We start from the raw sequence: 18,000 nt of genomic DNA on the forward strand, positions 1-18,000 counted from the left end.
AAAAAAAAAAGATTAAAAATATTTAAAATAGAAAACTTATCAAATAAGGATATAAAGAAAATACTTTTGTGCAGATAAGCTTAGTACTATTACAGAAGAGTCAAAAAGCTTCAAAATTAAAAAGTTGACAAAGTAAAAATGTCCTTGTAAGCTAAGATTAATTTGTTATTGAATAAAAAATAATTTTTAAAATAGATATAATGTAGCCTAAGTATACAGGGTTTATAAAATCGATGTTACTGTACAGATTATGTATAATAATGTCCTTAGCCTTCACTTTCGATTATGACTCACTCGTCCAGACCTAGTTCCAGTCCTGCAAACTCCACTGACGTTAAGTGCACTATACAGATATACCAAGTGTCACCATTCATACCATATTTTTTCTGTATCTTTTTCATGTGTAGATATGTTGAGATACACAAGCAGTTATCACTATGTTGCAATATCTAACACTATTTAGTATGGTCATGTGCTGTATAGGTTTATGGCCTAGAAGCAGTAGTCTGTATCACATAGCCTACATGAGCAGGAGGTTATACCATCTAAATTTGTGCAAAGTACACTCTATAATGTTCACAAAATGACAAAATTGCCTTATAATGCATTTCCCTGAATGTGTTCCCATTGTTAAGCAACATAACTATCTATGTGTATGTAATACATATATATAAAGAGAGAGAATGCGTCAGAGTTGTTCAGAGAAATAATCAATAGGATGTATGTCTATATAGAAAGAAATTTATTATAGGGAATTGATTCATATGATTATGGAGGCTGGCAAGTCCCCAGATCTGCTGGGTGAGCTGGAAAGCTGGAAACCAACAAGTGCCTATGGCTTAGTTTCTGTCCAAAGCAGGAAAAAAGCTGATATCCCACTTCGAAGGCCTTCAGGTTAGAAGAATTCTCTGTTAGTAGGTAAAACTTATGCCATGTTCTTCTATTTAGGCCTTCAGCTGATTGAATGAGGTCCGCCCCCCTTAGGGAGGGCAGTCTGCTCTACTAAGTCTGTCAATTCAAATATTAAACACTAGGAATTATATTTGACTAAATACCTGGACAGCCCATGGCCCAGAGAAGTTGACACAGAAAACTAACGATACAATGTAAAAAACATTAACAGATGAGAAAGTAGAGGATCTTAGTGCATCCTTGTTCTCTTCTCCAGGAAATCTCTGTTTGTGGAGGGTGGTCGCTGTATTTTTTCTTCCTCAGTGCTTACCGCAGTGACTTGCAGGGTTGGGTGTGGATACAGGGGTTAAGAGGGTGTGGAATGACAAAAGCCGGGTTTGCCACAATTCTGGTGACTAAACTTTAGCTCTTTAAGAAGTATCATAAAACTTACGTATTCTCAGGCTGATGATCTTTCTTGCTGAATTAAATAAATAGAGCAAAATTTTGAGGCAGATGCTTTTATTGTATTTTTTTCCCAAGTGATCCCAGTAATGAAAATATTACAGTTATAGGGCAAGCAAACGTTTAAACTGAAAACAGGCATATGGGAAAGACCTCTACTTATTCTACCCCATGAGAGATTACTACTTATTCCCAAAACTATGATCAACATGAAATGTGGGGTTCAAGAGACACTTCCAATATAATTAGTGGTGCTCACAAAAGAATCACAACCTCCAAAAGAGAGAAACATAGATAATGATCATGAAGTCATAATTTCTGTTGATCTCTCATATGTCCAAAAAGATCCTAATGTAATTTGAAGGCATTGTTCCACAGAGCCATAGTACCTCTTTTTCAGGAGCCTTAAAGTATCAATTTCTAATATGTTGAACCCCCAAAGAACTGCATTAGCAGGAGTAGCAGAGTCCTGACCAGGGTTTGGCAAACCACTGCTAGTAGGCTAGCCAGTTGTTCCTGTAAATGAAGTTTTACTGGAACAGAACCATGCTTTCTTTCTTATATCAGCTTTGCAAATTTCTCATGAAGACAGCAGTTGGGTAGTTGCTATACAATCTGTATGGCCAAAGAAGTAAAAAGTATTCACTCTCTGAGCCTTAACAGGAAATGTATTAGGGATGTAATTTATTGAACAAGTAATTTTTCAATGGTTACTATAAACTAGGGGCTAGAGATATATAAATGGGGAAAGAAAAAGACAAAGATCCTTGATCTTTTAGAGCTTACCTTCCATGGTAAGCTCATAGCTATCATTCCAAAAGTTCAGTATGCCTCAACCTCCCTCTTTTTGTTCAGCTTTGTTGAGATATAATTGATAAGTAGTAATTATGTATATCTAAGATCTACAACTTGACATTTTGATAAACATATATGCTATGAAATGATCCAACAATCAAGTGAATTAACATATCCATCACTTGTGTGGTTACTGTGTGTGTGGGGGTGTGGTGAGAGGGTGTGTGGTGAGAACACTTCTGATCTAAGCATATTTCAAGTATACAATACTGTATTGTTAACTATGGTCACCACTCTGTACATGAGATCTCAAGAGCTGATTCATCTTGCACAACTGAAACTTTGCACTCTTCGATCAACAGCTCCCTACCTCCCCTTCTTCCACTCTTAGCGACCATTCTACTCTGTTTCTATCCTTCCCCCTTTTAAAAACATTTCAGTGATTTTAGTGTTGCTCTTGGAAACACAAAATTTTCCATCAGGCCGGGTGCAGTGGCTCATGCCTATAATCCCAGGACTTTGGGAGGCAGAGGAGAGTGATCACCTGAGATCAGGAGTTTGAGACCACCGTGGCCAACGTGGCGAAACCATGTCTCTACTAAAAATACAAAAATTAGCTGGGCATGCTGGGAGGCCCCTGTACTCCCAGCTGTTTCGGAAGCTGAGACAGGAGAATTGCTTGAATCTGGGAGGTAGAGGTTGCGGAGACCAAGATCACGCCACTGCACTCAAGTCTGGGCTATAGAATTAGACTCTATCTCAAAAAAAATTAAAACTTAAACAAAAACCTTCCCATCATGTGTTTTATTCCTTCTGTGAATTAATTGCTACTCACGGAATCTTGTCATACTTGAAAGCCTATAGTAGCATTTTCTAAGAAATTTCTCTCTGTTAGGAAAGGGGAGACTAAATCAGAGGTGTGACGTCAGCGTTATAAACAAAAAGACTTGTGCGCCACCTCGAGGCCGAACTGGGAGTAGGGATTGTTTAGTCCTCCATTGTCGACAGGGGAAATAACAGTGCTCAAAGGCCTGAAATGGAAGCTAATGGTCATACCCACTGCACGGTATGAGGACAATATAAAAGGATGTGCAAAAATTATGAAACCCATCTACTGGTACAAGAAAAAAGAAGCAACAAATATTTGCCTTAAAAATGTCAAACAAAGCATTGTATTCAGATATAGTTAAACCTAAGATACATTCAGTCTTCTTTTCCGCCTTATCAAGATGCAAACCTCCCTGTATTATTCAACCCCCCCATCATTTTGCTGTATGACTGTATCTGTTTCACTCTCCACTAGGAAACGCTGAGCTGTTTGGGGGCATCAGTTCTCCTTCATATATAAAACTTCTCTGGTTTTTAAAACAGTATTTGTGATGAAACCAGCACTCAAATATTTTTTGAACCAAACTGAATAAACAGTAGCGTTCCTGAAAAGGTGACTAACAGATGCTTAACTGACTAGATATTTTTAAGCATTTCCAAATGGTATCAAATCCTAATTTATTGAAAGAATAGGATTTTTTTAAGAAAGATGTTATGAAAATGTTTTTATAAATCAAAAGTCTAGTTTTGTGTGCTACATGTCTGCCCATTTGAAATAGCGTGTTGTCATTTGGAAATCCTGAGAGTCTTACAGATCTTAACCATCACAATTATGTTATTTGTCTTGCAGTGTTTATGCAATCAGTGATAGAGTTGGTTTTGCACAATTTAGAGAAGCACAACTTTGTCATAGTTGACATTCAGTAAAGAAAGATTTTCACTAAAGAAAGTGGCATGCCCCAGAGAGTGTGGAGGCTGTACTTCTTTCTTTCAGGTTAATGTGACCCATTAATATATTTCAGAGTTTCTGGTGCATTTAAAATTGGTTTATTAAATTCTATGCAGAGACAAAAAAGTCTTCCAAAGTGTCATAATCCATTTTAAGGGAAAATTCTGAAAATTAGAACAAGGGAGCCCCCTTGTGGACTGACTGTAAGGCCGTGTACAATAAATTATCAGTTAAATCAATGATTTCACCAATATTTATGAGATAAATTCAATAGTGACTAAAATAGCAATACAGTTGACCATTGAACAATCAGGGATTAGAGGCAGCACCCTTATGCAGAAAAAAATCTGTATATATCTTTTAGGTTCCTCAAAACTTAGAACTAGTAGCCTAGTGTGGACCAGAAGATTTATTGACAACATAGTCAATTGTGCAAATGAACTAGTATCTACATATATTTTATGCATTCATGACATACCTAACTTTCTCTTATTTTTCTGACTTTTTAGGTTATGCAGTTCATCTGTGAATTTTCTCAAAATGTCACAAATCTCCCAAAAATTTCCAATATATTTATTTTTAAAGCTGCATGTAAGTGGACCCATGCTGATCAAACACATGTTGTTCAAGGGTAATTTATTTTCTGATAAACTTTATCAGAAATGAATTACAAATTACATTTTATTTGTCATATATTTATATGAGTATACTCAATATAATGCAAAGTAATTCCTAAAACCAGCACTGCCTGGATGAATCCTGAACTTGGAAAAAGCAAATTCTCCTAGCCTTAAGTGATTACTCCAATGAAATAACCCAAAGGATTGGTTCCAAAATCAATAGCTGCTCATTCAAGAACTCAAAATCATAGTTGGGATTGGAAGTCAAATACATTTCTTTGCAAGATGCTGAATTTAGGCAAAGGTAGGTGAACTTATTGATGACTATAGTTTGTTTTTAAAAAAAAGTTATTTCAAAATGCAACTGCTCATATTGCTATCCAGAAAGCTGCTCTAAAGGATACATAAAAGTATATTCTGTTATCTTAGTAAAATTTTTCTAGTCTGGAAAGTTCAAAAACAAGGAAAAGAAAAGTATAACTAGATTTATGAGCAGTGACATAGAAACAAATGCATTTCCTTTAGGCTAAGCTCCTCTATCTCACATCTCAGCTGCAGATCTTAAAAGTAAACTTCTTTTAAAAGTCTGGTTTTATATTTCCCCATCTATCTTTCTTTGCCATGTGTTATGGTTGGACTGGAGAATAAAAAATGGTAAAAGTGAATAGTTACAAAAATTGTAGTTATTAAGTTATTAACTTTGTACATTTTAAGTACAAGTAAAAAGTCATTTTTTATTTTTTATTTTTTTTATTTTTTGAGGCAGGGCTGGCTCTGTTGCCTAGGCTGGGGTGCAGTGGCACAATCTCAACTCACTGCAGCCTCGAGCTCCTGAGGCTCAAGCAATCCTCCCACCTCAGCCTCTTGAGTAGCTGGGACCACAGGCATCTGCAACCATGCTCAGCTAATTTTTTACACTTTTTATAGAGCTCAAGTTTCACCATGTTACTCAGGCTGGTCTTAAACTCCTGGGCTCAAGCGATCGGCCCACTTCAGCCTTCCAAAATGCTAGGATTACATGTATGAGTTCCCTCTCCCAGCTAGTAAACAATCTTTATACACAATTTTAAACAGAGGCCTGCATGCTCTAGTAATCGTTCATACATTTATTGAATTCTTATTGCATTGGAAAATTGCCCAGATGTTAGTGGGTAAAATAGAATATGTGATTTACTCCATTTGAATGCAATTCCTATTACAAACCTCCTTTGATATTTTATTTTCTCAGTAAACTGCACTAGCTTTCTGTGGGGTGTTATTTGAAACTTGTGATTAACATATAATTGTGCATATTTATGGGGTACAATGTGATGTTTTGATACCTGTATACATTATATAATGATCATATCTGTGTAACTAGCATATTCATTCCCTTAAACATTTATAATTTCTTTGTGACGAGAACATTCATTAACTTATCTTCTAGCTATTTTGAAATGTACAATACATTATTGTTAATGCCAGTTATTTTACTATGCAATTGAACACCAGAATTTATTTTTTTTAACTAACTGTAACTTTGTACAACCTTTCACCATCTTGCCTTCCCTTGCCTTTCCTTTTCTGTTAACCATGATTCTACTCTATTCTTCTATGAGAACAACTTTTTAGATGCCACGTATGAATGAGATCACACAGTCTTCCTCCCGTGCCTGGCTTATTTCACTTAACATGATGTCTCCCAAGTTTCTGCATGTTGCTGCAAATGACAAGATTTCATTTTTTGTTTGTATGAATAGTACACCATTGTGTATATATACCACATTTTCTTTATCCATTTATTCATTGATGGACCTATAGGTTGATTTCATATCATGACTGTTATGAATAGTACTGTAATAAATGTGAATATAGATATCTTATTGACAAACTGACTTATTTAATTTAGATGAATAGACAGTAATGGGGTTGCTGGATCACATAGTAGTTCCATTTTTCTTCCGGGCTTTTGATCATGGCTGTACTAATTTACATTCCCACCAGCAGTGGGTAAGGGTTCCCTTTTCTCCAGATCCTCGCTAGCACTATGCACCTCTTGACTTTTGATAGTGGCCATTCTGACTGCAGCAAGGAGATATCTTATGGTAGTTTTGATTTGCATTTTGCTAATAATTAGTGATGTTGAGAACTTTTTCATATACCTCTTGGCCATTTATCTGTCTTCTTTTTTTGAAAGGATTAATATTGTTTAAAATGTTCATACTATCCAAAGTAATCTACTGATTCAATGCAATCCCAATCTAAATACCAATGCCATTCTTCATAGACATAAAAAAAAATTTTCTAAAACTCATATGGAACCACAAAAGCCCATGGATAGACAAAGAAATCTTGAGCAAAAAGAACAAAGGCGGTGGCATAATACTTGTGATTTTTAAATATACTACAAAGTTGTAGTAACCAAAATAGCATGCTATTGGCAGAAACAATAGACACATAGGCCAGTGGACAGAACCAGGAAATCCAGAAATAAACCCATGCGTCTACAACCAACAGATATTTGACAAGTGTGCCAAATACACACAATGCAGAAAGGGTAACCTGTTCAAAAAATGGTACTGAGACAACTGGACACACAAAGGCAGAACAATGAAACTAGGCCGTATTCTACCTCCTACCATATGCAAAACATAACTCATCATGGATTGAAGAATTAAATGTGGAACCCCAAACTATGAAATCGCTAGAAGAAAACATGGGGAAAAGCTCCATGATGTTAGCCTAGACAAGGATTTTTTTTTTTTTATAAAAGCATAGGCAAACAAAGCAAATATAGATAAATTACATTACATCAAATGAAAAAGCTCTTGCTTGGTAAAAGAAACAACAGAGAAAGAGACAACCTGCAGAATAGGAGAATATTTTTTGCAAACTGCATCCAATAAGGGTTTAACATCCAAAACATATAAGGAACTCAAACAGCTCAACAACAAAAGAACTAATAACCCTATTTTAAAGTAGGCAATCGTTGCCTGTTTTTTTACAGGTACAAAATATGCTGTTTACAGCCACACGAATCCTCTGTGTACCACAATATTGTTGTAATTTATTTCTGTGCTTAATTGATTTCTTTTCTGAGAAAAATATTTCCATGAGGGGCAGGAGATAATATGATAGTGACAGAGTGACAGCTAAATTTTCTGCATATGCAATTAATCTAAATTCAGTAGTTTGAAAGCAGTTTGAAGAACTGGGAGATATGAGCAGAGTGCTGAGGGATAGGGAGAAGATGAAATGGGGAGCAGACAGGAGAACATGCCCCTTGATGTAAAATTCCTGGCTGTGGGGATGGATGGTCCAATACTTTTACACACAATGGTGTCTAATTTTAATTAGTTATTTTTAATGTGTGATGGGCCACTGTTCCCAGCACTAAAAACCCCTGCAAAAGTTACCAATCAAAAATGTTTTGTGGGAATGTTGTATTGAAGAAAGCGTGGAAAATGAGCTGTAATACATGGCTAAAGTAGTTCAGGGCAGAAAGGGATTCATTAATGGAAAGTGCAACGTGACAGACAAAGAACCCAAAAGCAGTCAGAAATCCAGTCCAGAAATGATTATCAGAACATTAGCCATCAAGAATTCAAAGAAATTGGGGACTATACCTACTTCCTGTAAGACATGGATACTTGGACAGGATAATCCCAGATGATAGCTGCATTCCACAATTATTACAAATTCCTATATACTAGGCTTGCTACAGCCTTATTATTTATTTCCCTATACTTCTAACTCCTTACAAAGCAAACATTATTTTAACTCACTACTTAAAATGTGTCCGTGGCTTAAAATGACTCTTGAGACAAAGCCTCTGATTACACCTCTAGCTCCTTCACAACGGTGTCTCTGCAGCCTAGTCACTTTAACCTCTCGATATCTCTACTGTGAGAATTCTTTCACACCTCGGAACCATGGTCTGTGCTATTATTCCAACATTATCAGCTTTTTTTACCTGATGTTTTTAAGCCTTTTTTTTTTTTTTTACACATCACAGCTTTCTTCCCAAATAACAGAAAGTAAAAGAGCAAGGCATGTAATCCATAATTGGACAAATGTTCAGTAATATATCCATTTATTCCATGTGTCTCTGGACTGTTGAAGGATAAATTTATTTCATGTGTGATCTCTCTCATTTTCTTTTCTTTTTTTCTTTCTTTCTTTTTTTTATTTACTTTTTTATTTGAGACAGAATCTTGCTTTGTCACCAAGACTGGAATACAGTGGTATGTTCATGGGTCACGGCAGCCTTGACCTCATGGGCTCAAGCGATCCTTGGCATCACACCCAGCTAATTTTTTTTCAACTTTTTGTAGAGACTGAGATCTCTCTATTTTATACAAGCTAGTCTTAAACTTCTGGGCTCAAGCGATCCTCCCACCTCAGCCTCCCAAAATGCTGGTATTACAGATCTGAGCCACCATGCCCAGCTGTCTCTTCTCTCTCATTTTAACAAAATGAACAGAAGAGAAAAAAATAAATCTTCTGAAGGACTATCACTTACCATGTTTTTCTGGTGCTGCCATACCTTCTATATCTGCCTAGGAAAAAAATACCACAGATGTCTTCACCTTACCAAGTGTTCCCTGTGAGGCTGTCTTTCTTACTCTGCATCTACCATCCGGGGTCCCGGGAGGCAGTAGTTTGTTCAGAAGCCCCATTTCTTGAAGCTGATTCAGTCTACCTTGAATTAATAGATTGCCTCCCTTTAAACAATTTTCAAGACTAATTCCGTCATGCCTTTTAGCTGTGCATATCTAATTTCCAGAAGCCCAAAATTCCCATCTGTGGTATTTTACCACATTACTCTTCTGTGTATTTCTAACCTGAGCTCTGTAAAACTTTTCCACGGTTCCCTCTGAAACTCCTGTGGAATCACCAACAAGTCCCTATAATTTTCCTTCAAACATGTTTTAGCTGAACTGAAACCAAGCTCCCGAGAGAATACCATTTCCTTGCAGCCCTCTTTAAAGGAGGTGTTTATGCTTATACCCAAAATTGAGTTATGGCTTTAAGGATGTATTTAGTAAGCATTACAAGGAAATGGAGGGTATTGATTAGTGTTGCCTCCAGGTGTCTTAATTATTTTCAGCATCTCTGATTTTTTAATGCCCCAAACACCAAATAAAATCAATGTGGACCTATAGTTGTTTTTATTCCCCCTCAGATTTCTATGGTATGAAAAGGGAAGAAAAGGATAGATGTTAAATGCCTCCCAATCAATAATACAATCTCTTAGTTTCTCTTCTACTCCACAATTATTTCTAAATTGAGTACTGTTTTCGGTGAGGTCTGGCATCTAGATGATGATGAATTTTCAGAGTAATATGTTTTTGTCCTCAAGTGGATAAAATTCAAGCACTAACATCAATAATTCCTCTTTTGGCAGACTGCAGAAGAACAGCTTCCTTCACGTTGGCACTAACTATACAAAATAAGCCGTGGTTTCCACTTCAGATATAAAAAGGACACACTTTATATGGAGCACCAAGCACAATAATGACAAAAGGTCAGAAGATTTAAAACCTGAGAAATTTAAGCAGCTAGCCATCATTCAGAAGATTGATAATATACATGAAAGCCAAAGAGAGTTTATTAAAGAAATGAAATAATTACAAAACACACCTATAGCAGCTGTCAGCACAGAGAATGACCGGTTAGCATGAAAGTTAATTTGAAAACTGTAACTTTGAGTAGATAGTTAGATAATATGAAATATCTACGATCTTCAAATTTGTTTAACTTCTGCATCACCTGTCCTTAACTGAAAACTGGTTTCTGAGCAAATACTATTTCCCTGCAGCCCCCTTAGGTGGAAGCTAGACTTTCTTCCTACCTCTGTATGCCAGAATTTGAAAGTGGAGCTATTGACACGTTTGCATTACGCGACTTCCAGTCTTTTCCTTTGTCCTTTAAATCAGCGGACCACAACCTTTTTGGCACCAGGAACCAATTTCACGAAAGACAATTTTTCATAGACTGATGGGGGAGAGTTGGTGGGGAATGTTTTCGGGATGAAACTGTTCCACCTCAGATCATCGGGCATTAGTTGCATTCTTACAGGGACACCCAACCTATATCCCTCACACGTGCAGTTCGTAATAGGGTTTGAGCCCTTATGAGAATAATGCCGCCGCTGATTTGACAGTAGGCCGAGTTCAGGCAGGAATGCTCTCTGTCAGGCTGCTCACTTTCTGCTGTGTGGCCCTGTTCTACAGGCCCAAGGGTTGGGGACCCCTGCTTTAAATTCCAGCTTGTCTTAAAGGACTGACTTTGGCTATAGCTCCCTGGAGTAATAATTAACTGACCTCCCAGTAATTCCTCTCCATGTAATTCCTCCTCATTCCTTTCTTTCTACCCATACTCATATCATCATTCTTGATAATATGAACGCTTGTGAAAAATTCAACAAATAATAACATCCAACACTTTTATAGTGCGTATAGACACAGTTCTAAGAAGTTTATGTAGATAAACTCATTTGATTGTTACAAAAACCTTATACAGCAGAACTGTTGTCTCCATTATGCAAACAAAAGAACTGAGACACACAGACATTCAGCAACTCCCTTGGTTACTTAGTAATAAGAAAAGGCAGGATTTGAACCTAAGGATCTAGCTCCAGCGTTTGTGCACTTAGCCATTAACATCCAGTTGATGGTCACAGCTATTACTATTTGAATATAGTTGTCTTATACTTGCACACCTAGTCCCTCCAGGCAAAATAACATTTCCTTTTCCTATACCCTGCAAATTTAAGAATCCTCATATTTTGATTATTTCCATTTTAGATACTCAGTGCTTTCAATCTCCAAAGAATAGATTGTTCTATTAGCAGTGTGAGAGCATCAAAGCAAACTACAGTGAGGCAAATTTCTCTGCGAATATGGACACTAACAATTACATTTACATAGACTTAGCTTACAAGAAATTTTAACATCCATAATGAAATAAATGTAGGAATGCAAAATACTGATTGCAGTAAAGTTAATATACCAAATTTGAGCTATAGCTGCCTAAATATTTGTTTAAGCTATGCCATAAATTTGTCTATGTGACTTTTACCATCCAGAATAAAGGGGTAATCAAAAGATGCTACATGATTCACAGATTCATAAGATTAAAGCGACTCATTTTCTCAGGGGAGGCACAACCTTCAGTGAAATGAGATGAGAAAGATGTTTCCCCAATGGTTCCAATTAAGAAAACACTCTGGAATCTCATAAACAGGTACCTCAACAGCAAACATGCACAAGCAAATCACAGAGATTCATAGAGATAGTTCCTTAAAATATCCCCCAACATATGGGGCAATGTGCTTACACCAATTGGTAAATAAATAAAGTTCTCTAAGGGAATAATACAATGTAGTCTTTGTAAATGCTTTGGTTAATTAAATTGATTTTATTAATTAAATGTATTTACAATTCTCAGGTCACAGCAAAACTACTGTTCATTTTTTAAATTCAATATACCCTAGATACATTTCTTTCTCTATATATTCATTTCTGAAATCTAGATTTTGGGTGTTACATGAAAGAATAGGAATGATTACTTCCAATTTTCAGAAGAGGAACAATTTTTGTGAGTTAGATAATGATTCTGTTTTATTAAATAGTGATGGAAATAAGAGAGTTAAAGTCAGAGTTCTATGTTTAAATAACAGTGCACTAAGTTATAATTAAGATACTGGTCAGAGACCACACTGCCTGTGTTTCAACCCAAATTCTGACTCTTAATAGCTGAGTGATTTGGGGCAGGTTTTCTTCTCCCTGTCCCAATTTCCCCATTTACAAAACTGGGATAATATTAGCACATGACTTACATGGGAGTAATAAGAATTAAATGAGTTATTATATGTAAGGCACTCAGTATAATGACTAGCAGAGGGAAAACTCAATCAATATTAGTTTGTGATTGATAATGATGATAATTTTCATGGACAAGTTCCCTTGTTTTCTAATTGTTTCCATTTTCTCAGTATGTGGAGATATTACTCACATATAAGCTTTTTAAAAATAAAAATTATAATAAATTGCAATATAAAGGATAGCATATTAAAAGTATATAGTTCATTCCCTGGTACATAAGAAGCTATTATTACTGCTATTATCATTCATTTTTCAACAAGCTTTAGTGTATGGCTACTATTAACAAAGTATTTTGCTAGTTCTAGAACAAAGCAGGACGTGAATCTTGGAGGATATTTTCTCCAACCGATTAGTGGAGAAGGGCAGGTAAGGAGGCCTGGCAGAATTCTAGCAGCATTTAAAATGTTGGACACTGGAAATAAACAGTCAGGCTTCGCTTCATATCTAGTCCTCAGGTGACTGCAGCTCAGAGTAAGGAAATATAACATGATCCTTCCCCCGGGTGTGGAGGCAGCTTTACTTTACAAGCGCAGTCGACTGGCTGTACTGAGCCTCACAGAACGGTCTGGTCAGCCCACTTACCCGTTCTGGTGGGATCAGGGCTCCAGGTAGGTTCCAGTGGAGGAAGGGGAGGGGTGGGTGGGCAGAGTTCTTTTCTACCAGAACAAGCCATCTGAACAAAGTAGAGTCCTCTTGGAGTTGCCTCTGACTGAGTGGCTGGATGATCCAGAACTACTACTGACCACATTCACTCAGATTTTAAATCTCATCTAAGGCTCATTTGTGAAACATGAAGGAGTTTAAAAGCAACTAAGTATAGGGTGTTGGATATGCATGTATGTATTTGTGTGTGCCGGTGTGTTCATGTAATTTTTTAAATGAAGTGCAGTTGGGAAGAGAATCTGGAGACAAGGGAAGTAGTCTCTGGTGTCAGGTCCTTCTTATATGCCATGCAGAAGAAATCAGTTTGAGGATGTAGCCTCTCATTCCCAAGAATGACTGTGTTTGGAATCATCAGGGCATACTAATTTTAAAATGACTATGGCCAGGCTCTAACAGTAAAGATTCATACTGAATAGGCTTAGGAAGGGGCTTGGGCATCAATAGCTTTTTGTTTGGTTTTGTTTTCCACGTCTAGTATGTGGCCAGTGTTGAAAATCAATGCTTCAGGCAACCAGATGCTGCATGAAGATAATAATTAGGATGTAACATGATGTGATTTGCCTTTTAGAAAGATCTGTCACCAGTGTAGATCAGAAGGGGTACAATTGAACACAGCAGAATACAATTTATTATAAACAACAAGTTGTTAGAAAACAATCTAAAACTGACAACAAGAGAACAGTTAATTGAGAGGAAATATACCTCCCACCCCATCTCTGCATTATTCATTATTGACTGGATAAATTTAATTGCTCACATGTCAAAGAAGAGAGTCTATTTGTGTTTTGAATTATGTGACTCCTAAAGTATCAGCCCACTATGATACACAGTGAATTTTCATTCCTAGATATAAATAGATGTGTGTTTCCTGTTGAACATTAGATGCTACATGTGCATTAAGTACTACGTAGTTAGATTTCCACACAAAATATGAAATTATATTCACATGTTTTTGAAACTGTTTATATGTTTATTAACTAATGACAGGAAATAAATTTTTTAAATCTCAAGTAGCAAGGATACCTAATTAGATGCAACATTAACATGTTGATATTGTCTGATTTATGATATATTGAAAGGGTTAGGGAATTACATGGTAAGAAAGTTCCAGCACTAGATTAATTATAGGAAGGTATTATTTAACATACCCATTATTGAAAGCCATACCTAATTTGATACACAAATTAAGTATATACTTATTAACATTTGAAAAGGACATCTTTTCTTAATTTTTATTCTCTCCTGACCTAGCATTAAGAACTGAACATTTACCATTCATTCATTCATTTGGATGAAAGAACTATTCCAACTTAAACTGAATAAAATGTCAGAAAAGGACCATGTTAGATACTAAAATGCTATTATTATCTGATTATGTATAAAATTACAACTAAAAGCAAGTAGGTCACTTTATGGGTTACATATTCAAGAGATAAGTTTAAATGCACAAAGGGAAAGGTTAGAGAGGGCTATTAAAATAAATAATAAATAATAACAGGGAACATCTTGAGAGCAGAGAGAAAGGTGAGGAGGCTGAAAGAGAAAGGGAAATTGAAACCGAATTAAGATGGTTCTAAAACCAAATGAGAGTTGTAAAGTTTTAGAGCTAGAAAAAGACATTAGGGATTATCTACACAATTAGTGCAATTAGTGGGAATCAGCAGCTGTAAGAAGGACTTACAGCCTTCTCCATTCAAATTCAAAGGTCTTTTCTATTACTTGTTGCTGACTTTCCTGCATAAAGTATTTTTTCTTGAAATACATGAACTCTCTCTCCCCGACCCCTGGCTTGTTTAAGGTCAATATTGGTTATTAAGCTTTGAATTTTAGCAGAAAAAATTTTTGGGGCTTCTCTGTCAAATAGATTCAAGCCCAAAGGCAAAAATGTGATTATCCAGCCTGTGTAATAGGAAAAGCTATTCTACCTCTAGATTCCCATGTTTGCCTGTAAAGTAGGCATTCCCTCCCTTCAGAATTACAGGGTGCCATCGCGAAGGAGCTTCTGTTTTCAGAGAGTCTCACCTCTGGCTGTACATAACTGCTACCATTTCAGAAGTGCTTAAAAATACCAAAATTGGTTATGTTCCCAAATATTCTGATTTAAGTGGTTGAACCATGGTTGAAAACCACTGCATGGGTGCACTTGAGAGAACATATCAATAAGTCCCTCTGTCTTTTCACCTGCCTAAGAACAGTCTTCGCTTCCCATCCTGGGCTGAATGATCAATATCAGCTCTTATGTATCTGAAGAGTCTGATAAGGCTTCACAGGATCCTCCCAAGGCCTAGATTTAGAGGGATGTGCTAGAAAACATTTGGCCACAAATCAAAGAATGATGTCAAATTTATTTCCACTTTTGGTGTGATTCATTCGTAATTTATCAGTTGATTTAGGACCCATTGGAAGGAAAATGGAGTAGTCAATGATTGTCTTTAAAGCCCATTTGTTAAGGTCTAAGGCATAAGAGAAAAAATATTTTGCATAATTGCTAAATAAGACATCATTGTGTTTAACAATAGTTCATATTCTTTAAGTTTGTATATCTAAGTCAAATGTAAATGGGATTTCAGCCAGAAATAAGAATATAATCTTTATCTTATGTCAGACTCATGTGTTGTTTATACTAACAGACCTTAAAGCCATCTCTTTAAAAAAAATGTGAAAATATATAAATGTAGGACTACAGTTGTATCTATATCTACTATATATATATATGTTTTAGAAAGAGAAGAAATGTCTTATTTCTCAATTAATAGCATATAAATGCATATTCATATATTTAAGCTGTGCCTTCCAAAGACACTTGTTTGCCAAATAATCAAAATGAGCAAGGGTGTTATAAGTAGCAAGAAACCATTCAGAAATGGAAATGCGAATAAACCCATGTGTTGATTTCCTTAAGTAAACCAAAAATTCATTTTTAATCATTGTTTGAGTAAGGTAGCCATTAAATTTTCTTAAACCTGACTATATTTATTCAGATTAATTTTACGTTTTCACTCATGTTTCAGTTAAACCCATACACCATGCCAAGAATATTTTATCAACAAGGCATCCTGAATAATTCATGCTGGATAATAAAAGGATAAGTTTATCTTTCCATACACAGACATGCACACACACACATACACACAAACACACACAACACAACACACGTGCATGCATAATATACATAGTCAATTCAGTAATACAATTTGTAGACTTTCAGTCAATTTAAATATGCTTGCATTTCCATGGATACACAGCCATCTACTATTCTAGAACAATGGCAAACAATGCATATATGTGTACATATAAATGTGTGTTGTGCATGTGTGTGTGTGTGTGTGTGTGTGTTAATCTTTGTTTATTGCACGCATCCAAGCTGCATCTAGCAATGTTTTCAAACTGAGAATAAAGCATTCAAGACTTTAGCTCGGGAATTCTTACTTACTTTGGAAATGACATTAATAAAAGAAAGGCATCCTGGTTGTTTTGTTTTCACTTGCAGTCCCTCCACACTGACCATTTCAAGTGTATGTTTTATCATTGCTACAATTTAATTCTCAACAACAGGTCAATCCATTTCTCAACAGTATCTCAACCTTTACAGTGGCTATTCACAGGCCCAATCATGGCACAGTACAGCCTCAAACTGCTGGGCTCAAGTGATCCTCCTGCTCCAGTTTCCTGAGTAGGTGAGACTACAGGCACACACTATGTGCCTGTTTAGTGTCATTTCTTGAAGTGGAATAGGTGTGCTCTGGCAAAACAGAGATGAAGATCTTTAACACCTTCTGTCCTTTGACTCCAGCAAAGTCTCCCCTCATGTGCTGCCTCTTTCTCTGCTCTTCTTGATTCAATCAAGGATCCAGATTACTTTCTGCCCTGCCAGTCAAAAATCTTCAAAAAGTGCCCATATGAGCCTGCCTCCCACAAATCCATTAATATTACTGATATAGTTTGAATGTCCCCTGTAAATCTCATGTTGAGGTGTAATTCCCAGTGTTGGATGTGGGGCCTGATGGGACGTTTTTGGGTCATGGGGGCAGATTTTTCATAGGTTGTTTCCAACCATCCCCTTGGTGCTATCCCTGTGACAGTGGGTAAGTGCTCACGAGATCTGTTATTTAAAAGCATGTGACATCTTCCCCTCACTCTCTCTTGCTGCCACTCTAGCCATGTGACTGCTTGCTCCTACTTCACCTTCCAGCACAAGTAAAAGCTTCCCGAGGTCTTCCCAGAAGCTGAGCAGATCCAGTGCCATGTTTCCTGTATATCCCCCAGAACCATGAGCCAATTAAACCTCTTTTACTTATGAATCACCAAGGCTCAGCTATTTCTTTATAGCAATGCAAGAACAGCTTCACCCAATCATCCCACTTTCACTTCATATATATATAAACACACACACAGAGACTGCATCTTATTTAACATAGTGGCTACTTTCAACTATCTGTGACAATGTACAAGATATGAAAAATATGTTTGCTAAAGTGGCATTTCCCAAAATTATAAACTATAGAATATTAATTCCAGTAAATTCCTTGGTGTAAAGATGTAGAAACAGAGGGTGGGGATGACGGAAATTTCTTTAAAACTTTGGAAGTGTACAATCACAGTATATAATAACATATATCAAGAGTCTTGTATGTTTTATAAATAAACATGTTTAAACTTGTAAATCTAATATACCCTAAAAGGACTCATCCATAAATTTATTTTTGTCATCTAACACTACTAAAATCCTTATAAGAAAAAGGAACACATGTACTCTTGCTTCAGTTACATGAAATTGTTGCCTCTGACTTTATGTGTTACACCACTTACTATATCCAGCAGTGCATCTGAACTAGTTCACGGCGGACCTGGTTGGAAGCCTGGAGAAACTCGGCAGTCTCACATATAAATCTCCAGTTTATTGGGATGACCTAAAAGAGCA

The sequence above is a fragment of the Cebus imitator genome, unplaced genomic scaffold, assembly GCF_001604975.1.
Source record: "Cebus imitator isolate Cc_AM_T3 unplaced genomic scaffold, Cebus_imitator-1.0 Scaffold337, whole genome shotgun sequence".
In the NCBI taxonomy this organism is placed as follows: Eukaryota; Metazoa; Chordata; class Mammalia; order Primates; family Cebidae; genus Cebus; species Cebus imitator.